General features: G+C 43.6%; 1 long non-coding RNA gene across 1 annotated transcript; it reads left to right on the top strand.

Annotated features, from left to right (window-relative positions):
* Nucleotides 1-318: 318 nt before the first annotated feature.
* LOC142073449 (uncharacterized) lies at nt 319-8,373 on the top strand. The gene is made up of 3 exons (XR_012670353.1): nt 319-1,558; nt 5,552-5,748; nt 7,898-8,373. It is a non-coding gene; the product is annotated as an uncharacterized LOC142073449 (long non-coding RNA).
* Nucleotides 8,374-15,903: the final 7,530 nt, after the last annotated feature.

Below are 15,903 nucleotides of genomic sequence, written 5' to 3'. Positions count from 1 at the left end.
TTTACAAACTAGCTGCCTTCAGCAGCCAGGCTGTTTAAGCACTTCATTCCCATTCAGGAGGGCCATCTGCTGCCTTTTGCCGTAAGTCTCTCTGAAAACCCCAGCCTTGACAAGCTAGAGATATGTCAGTGCAGTTATCAGCAGAAAGCAACATCTGCCATGCCTGACACCCACTATTGTAGGCCATTTAATCTGTCCCCCTCCTCCCTTTAACTGCAGACAACAGCTCCCTATATTATATTTTCCCACTCAATTAGCACTATCATCCTGCTGAAATAGAGGCCAATTTACCTTTAATGACATCATTGTTAGGAGAGTGGCAGCTCCTGGTCTGTGGCTGTCACTGGCTTGCAGGAGGCAGGCTTGTCTCTCTCCACTAACCCTGACAGAGGAAGGGAAGAGCAGGCAGCCTATCCGAGGCAGCCTTCACCCCCGACCACAGACATTGTTTCCGACAGTTCGCAGAAGCAGTGTGGCGGAAAATTGAGTCCAGATTCATTAGGTTTTTCAGTGTGCTGCTCAAGTCAGTTAAATTGATACATTTCCTAACAAAATTGAAGTGCTTTGTGCTGCCAGCGGAAAGCCTGGTGACCCTGCTCGGCCCACTGAACAGCCAAAACGAGTTGATGGATCCATTAGGCCGCTCAGAATGCTTTCCCCCTCTCCCTCCATTCCTGAGTGACACTGTAAATCTGAGCCAATTTCAGTCCCTAATCATCATTACAAACCCCTCCACTGTTCATTTATTACTCTACAATTCTAATACAGCACACGAATGGGTCAGCACACAGGGAGCCAACACAACTGCACAGACAGGCTTAAAGAGCCCATAATCCTTCCCAGTCTTTATCTGGGAAGCAAACCTGATTCCCCTCCCAGCTCCCAAAGCCTGCTCTGGACTGGCAATCAGATGAGGTCTGCCTGGCCTGGAGATCAGGAACAAGGGCTATTTAGTTGCTTGGAATTGGAGTGAGGGCTGCATGGCAGAGGGAGAGGAAACATCTGTCAGATGTAGGCATCAAAGGGAGACCTGGGGTAGGGGTCACAGCCATGGCTGCCTGCTCTAGAAATCATAGTGCTGTGTGATTCCTGCAATGTCTGTCTGGCAGGGGGCTGGGATCAGCAGGAGGGATGCCTGGCACAGGGACCAAAATTAAGGTAATTTGGCTTGGTTATTGGATTGACAGCTGTCTGGCGTGGTGGTCGCATGGTAGAGATGTGGCATGGTGATGGCTTGATGGCTGTGTGAAATGGTGACTATGTGTCAGGTATCTGGTAAAGTGATCAGAGTTTTGACTCTGCCTGATGCGCTGGCCTACATAAGTTTTGCCTAGCAAGGAACGAATGCACCATGTGTGCTATTGGGAAGATGTTGATCACTCTGGGCAGGTGGCTCAAGAGGGGTTATTTGTGCTACCTAACTGATGGCTTATCAAGATTCTCCTTTAACTCTAGAAAGAAAGCTCCTGCCACTGAACTCACGGGTTCCCGACTCAGGTCTCTGCAAAGATGAATACATCATACCAGTGCCCAAATTGTGGTTCAATCCTCCCTTGGGGTGAGTAGTAAAATATTCCTTATTTGCACACCAGGAATAATGCACACAGTGTGGGGATTCCCATCAGGGCCTGCCTAACCCCTCCTAGCTCAGGTTGTTCCAGCCTCTCTCATGATAGTTAAATAAAAATCAGCCCTCCCTAGCCCTGGCAGGTGAATATGAATGCTGATTCAGTCCTTGACCTGCTAAATGTGTTTGTGGGCTTGGATCGAGCACCTTTATGTAAAGCTGCAGATTTGGCTTGATGGGACTGATCTTTACAACGTGCTCTCAATCTCTCTCTAGGTGAAGAAGCAATCAGGGAATTTAAAAACACGCACAGTAGATAATCAGATTCATGGCATGTCCAGACACGACACATTTATCCTGCTATTGCTCCCATTGAAATTAACTGGAGTTTTGCCATTGACTTCAGTGGAAGCAGGATCAGGCTTGTAGGGTTTGATCCTGCACAGAAGCAACTGCAGAATATTCCATGTACAAGTGCAAGGCATAAAGTCCTGAGTAGGACAGGAGAGCAGAAGGGTGCAGGTGTGGCTAACAAGTTACTCCAGTCTAGTACTAGGCGTAAGTGTCTGGCCGGGAGATGTTGTGATAGCTGCCGTATGACATTATTACAGGAGAACTGGGCAACTCTGTCAGACCTGAACGGTGATAAAGCTTCAGCTTCCTTTAATTTTTAATCCAGAGTTCTCAAAGTTTTCTGTGCTTGCTGCCCTTGTTAAAGGCAATGGTAAAAATATGCCATAAAAGTATAACCACAAAAGAAAAGTACTAGAACATGCCAAACAAAACCAGACCTTACCCTGAGAGAACTGACCTGTTCCCAGATGAAAAGAAGGCAACATGTAATTTCCTGATTAGACCTGGGCCTGGACACCAGGACTAACCACTATACTCTTGCAAAAATGCCATGAGATCTTTAGTGACCATAAGTAATCAGGACCTCTGTTTTGGATCTAAACCCAGAGATGGCACTTCCAGCAGCACAGTGCCCCCTAGCCCCACGCTGGAGCATTCGTTTATTTCTAACTCACAGGGATGAGCGCCACCTACTGAATCATCAGCACAACTCCCTCCTGCAGCTCCTTGTGTGCACCTTGCCTGTCTCCCATTCAAGACCTGACCTGGCCTAGTTCTGTATCAATAAGCCATTTACTCCTTCTTCCCCGAGGCCATTAATAAAAATGTGATACGAACCAACGCCTAGCCCCAAACCAATGGCTTTGCACTAGGACACATCCCCCTACGTCAGTGCTTTGCCACTTATCCTTCCTCTTTGTTTACAGTCCTTCAGACTTCTTTCAATCCGTGTTGTTGGTGCTCATATCTAAGCCAATTTGGATTAATTTCTCAAGTAGCATTTTGCGAGGCACTATATCAAATGCCTTGCTCAAGTCTAGATGCATTACATCTTCGGTATGCCTTTCATCCGCTAATTTTGTAATTTGATCAAAAAAAAGCTATCAACTTTGTCTGGCATGATTTGTTCTTTGTAAACCAATGTTGTTTATTGCTTCTGATTCCGTTATCCTCTAGGTGCTTTCATATACACACAGAACAGCCTATTAATTCCTCCTCTGACACTTCAGGTTTGATAAAACTCAGCAGAACCTGCTACTCCACGCCACTGGGTTCTAATGAAGCTCACTCGCATCTGCTGTGACATATGTTCAAAGTGCACATTAAGGGCCTGATTCTCCTCTCCCTTACACCGGTGTAAATCAGGAATAAGTGAGATCAGTATCAGGCTCTGGAATCCTGAGGCATGTTCACACAGCAGCTGTTCGGTTCCTTTTACATGCCATATCCTGGAACCTGCTTTTACCTGCTGTTTCTAACACAGACCCATGGGATCTATTGTGACACAGGATTTGCTGTGGCAGTCTTGGGATAGCAACCTGGAATCTGCTTGTCACTTGATCCATTTCTTATACAACCAGATTGGACCAGTACAATATTACAGAGACTGTAATTGTCATTTTCATCTACTAACGTATGTAGTGCCTATTAACTATGACTGTGAGATGCAATCAACCCACACAGGATTCAGTCTGGTCCAACCCTTTGGCAGTTGCTATAGCAGGCTAAATATTGTTCTTGTTTGCAAAAACAGCCATAGGTGTTTTGCCAGCCAGGGAGGAAGACATTTTTGGTGTTCCCACCACAGCAACAATGATGGTTGGCCAATCAGTGGAGAAAAAGCAAAACAAAAAGACCCACCAAACAACCTGAGTGGCACAGTGTCCCCTGAATGTTCGTACCCAGGTTGACTGCTCTGATTGCCAGCCCATAGAACAGGCCCTGCTCCTTTGCACCCATGAAAGACCACTGCTTCTTTCACAGCCCATTAGCATACGACACACTCCCAGTCAGAATTCTCGTCTAGTCCACTGGAACCTATTGTGACAGGGAAGCTAGGCCTGATGCATCATGTGGCAACAGTGGTAATGCAGTTCAGACCGCAGTACAGCTCACTTTTCTTTGCTGTGGCACCTATTCCTGTTCTGGCCCTGCTCAGCAACACTTGGGATGCATATGGTGCTGCTACAGACCACAGAGATGAATATTTGGTTTAGACACAGGTCAGTGTGGGATCTGTTCCAGCACACCATGTTGATGTTACTAATGGGCTATGCGTGCATGAGACGTATGGGGTGAAGTCTTGGATCCACTGAAGTCAATGGGAGTTTTGCCATTGACTTCAGTCAAGCCAAGATTGCACCTAAGATGTTGATCCAGCCTAAGAGCTTCTACAAGGCATGAGCTGTGTTGCATTGCCTATTGGGAATGACACAGCGCTATAGGTCCTTCTGTGATGCATTTTATACAGTTTCACAGGACCTCTTGTACCAATAAGATGGTGTCCCTACAGCCAGCCCTCCTGGGAGCCATAATGCTGACAGCCCTGTAGGCTCTCCAGTGATGCAACATAGTGGAGTGAATTTCCAAAGTGTTGCATGAAGTTTTAGCTATCGAGCTCCCCATTTGAATCAGTGGGACGCACACAGCTATGCAATGCTCTGTAAATGAACTCCTGTATGACATGAAGTTCAAATCTTACCCAGCCCACTGGGATTTGCTCTGGTAAATGGAGCTGACACAGCCCAGTGGGATCTGTTACTGATACAACCCACAGCCCATTAGGTTGTGCTATGGCCTACAGTCCAGTTCTGGCACAGCCCACTGAAGCCTGGAGAAGCTTAATAGGACTTGCTGTAATCTCATCTGGCATCCCAACAGATTAAAATGGTTTGTTTCAGTGTTGGACTGTGGCTTTCATGGTCGCCATAATCTTGAGAAACAATTAATTATCCCAAGAAGGAACCTAGTATAGTATGAAGGCATGACTTAGGATATACATCTGAATCAGGGCTTGGGTGTGTGTGGAGTGAACCATGGACCCCAATAAAGCTAGGATCTGCTCCTCCGCCTGAAAGTGCATTGAGGACTAAGAGGCATTTCTCCCTCTTGCACCATGGGTATTCCATGCTCATTCCTACATTAGGAGAATGAGGAGGTGCTCTGACTACAATCACTGCATGCCTTGCCTTTGAATAGATAGCCCTGATGTCAACAAAACAGTAGAACAATAAAATCTAGCCACTGAAAACTATTCATGAGAGAGATTCATGAAGGGTCTGCTAAAGGGCGGAGCCAACGTTGCTATTGACACAAATAAAATACATTGCTATGTACATTTCCTCACAAGCCTGAATTTTCTTCCTGGGAAAAGGGGTAGGTTAGTGTTATACCCATTTTTATTTAGGAGCCTCCCAGACCTCTCAGTGACTGTAATTTTCAGGAAGGAAGGTCTACTGCATTTATGAATACAGGTGTAGCTCTGACACTAGTGGTCAGCAATAACCTACTGTTCCACCGTAGGCTGGAGATTACAGCAATGCTATCTTTATTCATTATTAATCACATTTACCATGAGTTATCCCCAGAGCATGACAGTTGTTGTTGTTTTATGGTTGTGCTTTTTTCCAGGGGAAGATCATTCAGTTACGGTGAGATGATGTAGCTGACCTGGCGTGTGGGGCTGCATGTCATGAGACCACAAGGGGAGGCAGTCAGTGTCACCTCTCTTGCCGTCAAACCCTTCTTGAGGCAGTGATGGCTTTTCAGGGGCCCGCCACCAGATACACAAGACTTTTCTAGGCTGCAACGTAGCAACCCTGAGAAAGGTATGTACAAGCCCCTGTGCATGTATGGGAGAAAGAGAGGCTGACGAGAGAACACGTGTGTGTACTTTGAGAAGCCCCTGATTTTGTAGCTGCTTTTCTGTGCCCTGGAGTTTGTCGGGATGGTGGGGAGAACAGTGTAACTATGCAGAATGTGTGAAGGGAGGTTACATCTTATGTAAGCATGTGACTTTTCCTTAGAGCACAGTCTACAAGCTTGGAGCCCAAGAGGTATCTTCAGATCATTTAACATGACCAAATTAACCCCCAGGGACAGGCAAACACTTGTTTACACAGCAGAGAAAAGCCAAGATGGAAATTTATGGTCTCACTAAAAGAACTTCTCACCTTGTGTACAGAGGAGAGGAAAGAGATAACAATATTTCCCATTGAAAGGAAGTAGAAAAGCTCTTAACAAATCAATACCCTTATTTAGTCAATAAACCCACAAAACACCCCCTCCAGGGGATAAACATGGAGAAAATTCACTGCTTACAAACTCTCCACTTGTGGCCCTTGAGAAGCCGCTTGCTGTGTGAGTTTGTGTTTGTGCGTGCTCTGGGGTGTGCAGCGACAAGGGAGCTCTGTGTAATAAAGGTCTTTGGGGAGCCAACGAATATACAGGAAGCAACAGAATAGCCGAGTGCCTGAATGTGCTTGCATGGGTGAAGGTTAGTTGGGTGGGTGCCCGCATTTCTGAGGAGAGGGGCTTGTGTACATAGCACAAAGGTTAGTAACTCAGGCGGACGTCTCCTTTCAGTTACACTGTTGTGTAGCTATTGGCTTCTTTAGTGTTACACCCAAGTAATGAAGAGGAAAATTGGGCCCTCAGAATGCCAGTATGTCTCTTTGAAGTAAGGAGTCAAGTCTGCTCCTTTTTACACCAGTGTTAATCTGGAGTTAATTCCACTAAAATTGTGGGGGTTTTTGGGTTTACATAAGTGTTCTTGAGAGAAGAATTTGATCCAAGTTGCTCCTGGTCATGGGAATGAAAGTAATTGCTAGTGGATGGCATTTCCAAAGGGCCCTCAGGGAGTGAGGCATTGAAAGTCAATGGGAATTGGGTGTCTAATGCCAATTGGAAAGCCCCACCAGTGTCTATATTGATGCTGGGAGAGGGTTGTGTAGATGGGGTGAAGGTTAGTCCAGTGTATCAGAATGGAGTTGCATGTGTATACTAGGACAGAGGTCAGTAGGGAGGGCAGCTGGCTGACGCAAGGACAATATGGATGTATGTCTGCTCGCTCCTCTTGTATTGTGTGGAATGACGATTGGAAGTATGGCTGTCTATACCACTGGGAGGGGCTGGGGAATTTGGTCAGGTCCTAAGCTGTGTGCCTGAGGTGATCATCTGGTGTTCCCAGGGCAGGTATCAGTGCTGGGGGAGGGGTGGTCCAAGTGGACATGCCGTTTCATATTTGGATCAAAAGGAAGTCTGTCTTTGTGTTCAAAGGAAAGTGTTTGATCCCCACATAAATAATGTCCATATGCTGTGCATGAGATTGGAAGAGCCAGGGTTCTGCAGGCCAGGACTGCGGGTGGGGACGGGAAAAGCTTTCACATCTCTTGCCTGCACTCTGCCTGAGTCTTGCCAGCACTATTATCCCCGTATTTTGCAAGGTGCTGAGCACCATCTGGAGGGTACTGAGTGACTTCATTCACACCGAAGATCACAGATTTGCCAGCCTCAGACATTCATATGTCAAGAGTCAGACCCACAAAAAACATGAAATTGGTTTAAAAATCATGAGATTTTTAAAAATAAGAAATTCTAGGTTATTTTTATTTACTTTTTTTTGAGCCTTTAGTGTTCACGCTTTCAAGTTTTACTTCATAACCATAAATACGAGAAATTTACTTTAAGGGAGAATCTCTACTTTTTAAAAATCACATGACTCCAAGAACTTGGGCGTTGACAAAAACGCTGATTATCATAAGTCTGATTAGAGTTGGCAACACAGAGCTGATGGAGGTGGAGAGTACTCAGCATTTCCCAGGAGACACTCAGCATTTTGCAGAACTGGGCCTTAATCCTTCATTAGCAGCATGAACACCTAATTCACTCACTAATTATTTTGAAACAAACAAAACAGATGAGGGTGGGTGTAATTTGGTTTGAGTCAGAAGTGAAGCTTTGCGCCTTTGGATGCAGATTCCTCTTCCATCGCTGTGCAGATCACGGTGAGCCTTCTACGGTGCCCTGCAGACAGTGCTGATCCTCAGCAGAAGGCATGGTCATAGTAGCTGATGGATATACCAGATCAGTATGGTACACAGGTAAGTGTCATGTTTGCTGGGATTAATGGTCACATGTTATAGTTGCGGGCTAATAATAATAATACCTAGCGACTGTCTAATGTTTTTCATCCACAGATCTCAAAGAGCTTTACAAAGGAGTTCAGTACCGCTATCCCTATTTTATAGCTAATACTCAAAACACTGTCAAAGTTGAAATACATATTTCCATTGAATGTTACCTGTTAAATTCAAAATTCATTCATGTAACCGGCCTGGGTATGTGAAACTTCACCAGCTGTCCAGAGAACTGGGAATCCATCAGCTGATGTCAGAGCCACCACCCAAACATTTCCAGCTCACGTTAAAAAAAAGGTACAAGAAATTAAATCTACCCGTCACCAAATAAAAGGCCATAGTCTACTGTTCATTGTTGTACAAAATTCCCATCGACACAAACTTCACTTATCAATTTAACTTTTAGGTGCTCAAACTGGACTCCAATATTGTGGATGCAATTCTGCACCTGCAATTTGCAGGGGCAATTTATTACACCCACAACTAACCCCATTATAATGCCTCATTGCCTGATTTGAAGCTGCACACTGCAATCATATCGCAAGGCTTCTGAATGAGGGCGACTGCATCCACAACATGTGCCCACTATATCAGAGGCAGGTTGGGGGAAATGTAGGCCTAAATCCTTCTCCATCTGTCCTGGTGTGACTTACTGCCCTGCACTTCACAGCATTGCCAGCTCCTGTGATTTTATCATGAGTCTTGAAATATTTGGTGTTTTTCTGAAAGACCCTGTTCCTGGCAGCATGTGGTTAGAGGGAAATCTCAGCTAAAAATAAAAGTTTCTAGATTTCATGGTTTCCCAGAACAGCTGGAAAACAGGCCCCAAACACACCTGGAACCCACTGGTAAGTCAGGAATTTCAAGTCTTCCTCGTTGCTGCGCTGCAGAGAATATATGAATTGTTGCAGCTACCAAGCTCTGGCTCTTTAACTCAAGCTGGGACAGTTCATGCTGGTTGTTCTGGAGGTCCCCAGTTCTCTCACTAGTGTGTCAGTGAAGAGGGTGGTTGTCCCCACCCTAAAGACCCCCAAACCAGAAGACAAGTAAAAAAGAACCTGAAAACATTATTTTAAAAATACTCTCCTGCCTTTGGGGGTCCTGACTCATGATTTTTGAATGCTGGGGTTGGCAATGCTGCATGTATTGGCATCTAATTCTTTACTCTGATCTTCCAATATCTTTTTTAACATACGTTAAAAAGTGTGTGTGTTTATTTTATATTTACAAAAAATACATGCCCTTATGCCACAAAGCAAAGGGTTCCAGCCAGCCCTTCAGTTTTTAAGTAATGAGTCCAGCCAGGGAACAAAAACTATAGTGCTGGTTAGAAAACTTATTCACTACTGCAATCATGCATAACACAACAAGAAGCCACCAGCTCTCTACAGTATTAATTTGAACAAAATAAAGGCAACTAAAGGGGAGTTTAGAGCATTCCCTTGCAGAAGCCCAGGCAGGCCTGGTGCTAGCTGGGCAGAAGGGAAAAGGTAAATTAAAACACGTTAGCAGCACGTTAAAGAAGTCAATACAAAGCACAACTTTGACTCAGGGCAGGTTGGTGGTGGTTCTTCTAATGCATATAAAGCAGCCGGTTTGACAGCACTGGAGAGTAAAGCCCTCCATTTATTCATAGACCAGATACAGCTCAAGCAAGGACAGTGCAAGCTACGGCCACTGCCCTACCTTAACTGGAAGCATTCCAGCTCCAGGACAGAGTGGGCAATTCATCCCCTTGGCCTCTTTGCTCAGACTGCCAACAATGAAGCCACTTGTAATGGTGGTTTTGTGACACCTCTTCACTAGGAGCTGACTGAGTCCAACTCATTTCACATAGGCCACTGAGCCACCAGCAGATGATAAACACAGTCACTTCCAAGCCAAGCGTGATTAGAACCAACAGCTTAGCATGGAGTGAAAGGCTAGATAGCTCCTGAGCCACCTCACTCCCTTTGGTAAGATATTGATGTTTGAATACAAGCGCTGGGCCAGATTTTACAAGCAGTTGCCCCAGTGTAAACCCAGAATAACTCTATTAAAGGCAATGGACTTACTCCAGATTTACACTGGGACATCTGAGACAAGAAATGGGCCCATTGCTTCCAAGAGCTGTGGAGAACTGTAGATTTCCTTTCGTGCCTGTGCATCTCTCTGTTAAGTGTCTGTCTGTATTGAAGACCCCATAATGGGTGTTATAGGGCCAGATCCTCAGCTGGCGTAAGTCCACGTAGCTCCACTGAAGAAAAATTGATGGAACTCCATTGAGGCCAAGGGCAAATGTTGGTGTGAATCAGTGTGATGGTCAGGGCCGATATTTCCTCTCTATTCCAGCGGCTCCACTTTCTCTCTAGACTTCCCTTCATGCAATAATTCTGAGCTGTCTTGTCAGCACAATTTCGTAGCATGCAATGCCACAGGTTTGCCTTTCTTGCAGTATTTTTGAGCACGCTTTTTGGGATCACTCTTTTGAAATATTTTAGGAATGGCAGTACCATGGTATTTCTGCCAGTTCCTATCCAGCTCCTCGTCATGTTGTAGAGCTACTCTGAACAGAGATGGGCTTTTCCGATGGTAGTAATTAAAAAAAACCTAAACTTTGCCTGATCTTATTTATACTCTGATATAATGCAAAGCCCTACCAAGTAATACTTTCCACTGCTTCCATCATGGGATCTTAAAGTCCTTTTGATGGTTGATTAAATAAACCTCACAACTGCAAGATATGCAGGTAGTGCTATCTCCGTTTTACAGCTACAAAACAAAAGGCACAGAAGAACTTTCTTCAGGGGACACAGAAAGCTTACTCCAGAACTGGGAGTAGATCCCAGATCTCCTGGCACCCAGGCCTGAACTTTAGGCACAAGGCCATCCTTCCCCACAATAAATGTCTGTCAAGTGGAGCTGTCATCTAAAAAATGTTCTGACAGTTTCCTTCTTTTGGAGAGAAGACTGTTGAATTCTTTACTGGGGATAAACACTATAAATTGGCAGGAAAGGAGGTGAAGACTCAGGGCTAGGTTCTGATCTCTTTTACTCTGATGTAAATCAGGGGCAACATCATTATCTCAGTGTACGCTGGATATACAATGATGTTTTTGAGATCAGAATCTGGCTCCCATTATCTAGCTTCTAAGATTCTATTTGCTCCACGCTGAAAATATAAGGGTCAGATTCTGATCTCAGTTACATCAGTGTAAATTAAGAGCAACTTCATGGCCTTCAATAAAGGTAGTCTGGATTTAGACTGATGTAATAGATGAGAGTCTGGCCCTAATTATCTACTTCTACCATACAAATTATATATAATGAACTGAAGTACATATGGAGGTCAGGACATTAAAGGCTCGAAAAGGCTCCAAAATATGCAACCTGTGTTTACCCAAAACAGAGACATCTGTATCTCCAAATTTAGAAATGATTTTCCTCTTTCCAAATGGGTAATAAATCAGCAAGCATGGTACATATTTTTTTTTCTATTTTGAATTCTGTTAACTGACAATTTAACCTAAAAGCCTTTGTATTTTCTACTTGTACAGCTGTAAATAGAGACTGACAGTTTATTTTCAACATCCTGGGTTTTTTTTTTTTTTTTTTTAAAAAAACATTTGAAATAAATACTTATAGGTCCATGACAGACGGGTAGCTGATGCTCCATAGCAATCTCGTGGAGCTGTCACACTCTGTGATCGGTCTTTTACAAACACAAACACTGTTGATTTCTTATCAAATGTAAAACCTCCACTGCTCTTTCTTAAATGGTTACTACTAGCATGAAATTGACATTGTGAATCACATGTGACACTGACTTGTCTAGCTTGTAATTGATCTGTGCTTAGGAAAGAGACAGAGCCTGTACAAGCTTCAGTCCCAATCACTGACTTTTCAGCACACACCAAACTCCCAGCAATCTGCTGAGGACCCTAGTGATAACAAATTGTTGCAAATGATAGAAAACTATAAGGAGGAGAGAGGGAGAAAAAGAGCTTGATTCATCTAAGGGGTTGGGTTTTTTTTTTTACACTGATTCTCTGAGGTGTCAATTTCAATTTCAATTGATTCATTATTATGCATCTCAAACTGCTGTAATTGGCTGCTACAGAAATGTATTCCTTTTTGTAAAAAAAAAAAAAAAGGAGGAGGAGGGATGTGAGATGGCACATTAAACAGGTTTTGGAAGCTGCCTGGGCCATCCTGAGATTGGCAGAAAAAAAGAGATTGGCAAGTTAACGGGATCCCATTCTGTTTGGTTAACCAAATGCCATTTGAAAACAAAAGTCTGTCCGGGTGTCAGTGTCAGAATGAAATTGCAAACAGATCGCTCAGGCTCCAGGAGCCGGTGCTGCCGCCTACCATCTAATCGTAATATCACCACCTACTAGCATAAGGGGGCTTTCTTTTCAGTTCTTCTTATTGCGGCGTGGTCATTCTGGCTTGTGTTCAGTGCAGGCAAGGCCATGCTAGAGATTTGCAGATCCCTCACCATTTCTCTCCTCCCCACTTCTTTTTATTTCTCAGTGTCAGCCTATATCTGCCTACTAGGTAACATGTTATCGTTGTCCAAGAAATTCACAGCATTCCTTTCCAGGACAGAACATTACTAATGATTCCTCAGGACTCAGCTCTTTTATATAACACAGGTTAAAGGGATCAAAAAAAGCTTTTCTGATCCTCCCAGTCAGGCAGCCAGAGTTCCTCATCTCTTTGGGTGAAATATCATAAACCAGTTAGTGCCGTGAATTTGGATGACCATATAAAATAAAAAGCAGTATGTTAATTAAATATCTATAGAGAAGCATTGTGTGACTATATAATTATGTTATTATTAGTCAGGAGTTTGAGGCTGAGTTGTAATAGATTATAGCACTCTAAAATTTAATCTGAAATATATTTGTTACCATGGAGCAATGATGTCACTAGTATGAGTGACATCCGTAAATAAAGAATTAAATTAGTTTATGAAATGATCTAGCACCCGATGCTGTGTATGTGTAAGCTTAATGTTACCCATGTGAGCAATCTCATTGAACTCAGTAGGATCATTCGCTAGTGTCCAATATAGCACGTCTTTAGGGATCGCAAGATCAGGACCTTACATTTTATATCACAGGTTGTGAAAACTCATAGTTATTGTGATACCTATGCTCACTTCTGTGTTAAACATATGTATGTATGTATCGGTGTGTGTATATGTATGTATCAGCAAAGGCTCAAATTTACAGATTTTCAGAGTTCATTGCAAACAGTTGCTTGACTCTGGGTAATCACTGGTTTATTTATAGTTGTTTGGAGGGCACTGGGAGGGGTGCTGTATGTGCTATCCACTGCAAGAAGTTTAACTTAATGCGATGTCACATTTAATTTATTGAATGCACCCAGTTGCTATGGCACTGAGCACATAAAAATCAATCAACAAATAAGTGAAATTGGTGTCAATGGGAATTTTGTACAAAGATGAACAGTAGAATACAGCCCTTCATTTGGTGAGGGAATGATATAATTTTTTTTAACCTTTTTTGAATGTAGCTTTACCTCCTCTTCTTGGAAGGGGTGCCTTGCCAGGTGCAGAGCTATAGTATGTCTGTGTTGATTTTGTTCAAGAATAATAAATATGTTTTTCTTTTCCCAGATTTATTGAGATCTTTGACATTCCAGGGTAGAAATTTTCATATTCAAGTCTAAAACTGACTGGCTAGTGCGACCAAAGGAGATGAAGCTCGGTAACAGAATAACAAATGTATTTCTGAGAGAACCCTTTGAAATGTAATGATGACTATTTTGAGAACCAGGCAGGGTAGAGAGTAAATGGTAATTCTTCCAGGATTCTTCAGGTAGGTGATGGTGAAATAAATCTGGTCAACATTTTCAAAATATTGGGTCCTTCTTTCGATGCCTGAATGTGAGAGTCTAAGGTCATCACAAGGATTTTGCCCACAGTGCATTTTCTAAACAAGTGCTAATCCACAAAAGATGTATTCACAACTGGTTCTGTCCCCCACAAAAATATGTTGTAGGATGTAAGTGTGCAAATAAAATCTTCAAAAAACAAAACAAAACCCCAAAACCAACAACAAAACTTTCCTTCCAGTCAGGCACTATCAGACAATTTAAACCCTGGTCTCAGAAAAATTAGGATTTTACAAAGTACAGTGAAAATAGTGTATAATCCCTCTAAAAGTCACTGTGTTCTGGATTAGAAGAAGGGAAGGAAAATTCCATGGGAGAAACCGACACATAGGAAAGCTAGATATTCCATTTTGGGCCTTGTGGTGGGATGCTTTCTGGTTAAACACGAGTCCCCTAAACTCCCCATAATTGTCCAAATCACTATTTATAATCATCGGAACAACAGGTTTACAAACCAAAACAGTAAATCCTGATGAATAATCTAAGGAGGACAATTAATTACACGTAGCTTTCTTTTTGCTGTGCAGCTGCAGGATACTTCATGAAAGATTTCCAAAAGACATGATTATATTCCATCAGTTCTAGGAGCTAGAGAGTGAACCCAGAGTGGCGACTGGCTCAGACTCACAATGATAAATATGTCAAGGTATCAAAATCATTTGTTTCTCCACATACCAGGGCTCAAGGTTAGGCTGAGGCTTACTGCCCCTATCCGAGCACCCAGACGCACAGGGGCAAATTCTCTCTCTGTGGCCATAACTCCATTTTCAAAAGCATCTAAGTGACTTAGAGGCCTATATTGATTTATTTATGGTTTCTCACTTTGGGTTTTTCTTACCCCACTCTGTCCCACCTTTGTGCACACAGCACATTTCAACCTGCCAATCAGGATACTGTAGGACCTTATGAAGTAGCCTTTGAATCAGGCCTGAAGTCAATGAAAAGACTTCCCTTGATTTCAGACAGACTTTGGAACAGGCCTCCTGGGCTTTTGTTTTGAAGCGAGCCCCACAATGCTCCCCCCCCCCACCATTACCCTGTAAAGCCCTTGGTGTGTCAAGGGAGTTATTGGGCATGGGATTTTTATCATATCTCCCGCTCCCCAGCTCTCCAACAGGATGGTATCGTTGGGGCTGCTGGAAAGCAGAGGGCTTGGGACACAGATTTTGTACAACCCCCAGGCACTCTTGATTATTCCTGGCCTCTGGAGAGCACATTGTGGGGTGAGGTGTGGAGGAGCCATCAAAGGGAAATACTCTGGACTTTCTTCACCCATCCTGCAGTGTGCAGTGGGAAGGCAGAGAGAGAGGGAGGGCCAGGCTCCTGGCCAGTCCTGTCTTTCTGAAGAGCCGGGAAGGGGGTGGGGGGAAATGAAAACTTTAAGGTATATGAACTGTGAAATTAAATCGAAATACTCAAATAAGGAATCAAATAACAACATAAGCAAAGATGTTTACCAGGGCTTGAAGTTAAATACAGATTTTTTTCATAACACAAAATGCAATAAAGTTCTGTGGAATGTTAAAAATAATGTACAGTGGGAAAATGTTCCCTACTGCCATAAATCTTGTTGTGCAGTGTCGCTTACCAGGTATCAGTCCAGGAGCAGAAAGAAGCATGCCCTAGTACACCTCAGCCAGGATTTCACTGCCCAAAGGAATCACAGTAATACTTAGTAGGCATAGTGCCTTTCTTATCTGCACTGTATCTAACAAACAGTCCTTAATGAATCTGCCATGCAGCTCTTAGAACTGCCAAGAACTCTAGCAAAGGGCCTGCCTGGATTCTGTGATCCAGATCTATTCAAAGGGTCAAAGTCCACACTGACATTACACCCCTTTGGCTTCATTGGAGCTGCACAGGGTGTGAGTCAGTTCGGAACACGGCCCAATATGCTTCATTGTCCATCTGGACTGTCCAGTGCCTGGTTAAAAGCTGAAG

The sequence above is a fragment of the Caretta caretta genome, chromosome 10 (assembly GCF_965140235.1).
Source record: "Caretta caretta isolate rCarCar2 chromosome 10, rCarCar1.hap1, whole genome shotgun sequence".
Taxonomy (NCBI): Eukaryota; Metazoa; Chordata; order Testudines; family Cheloniidae; genus Caretta; species Caretta caretta.
This window is presented reverse-complemented; position numbering and strand designations above follow the sequence as displayed.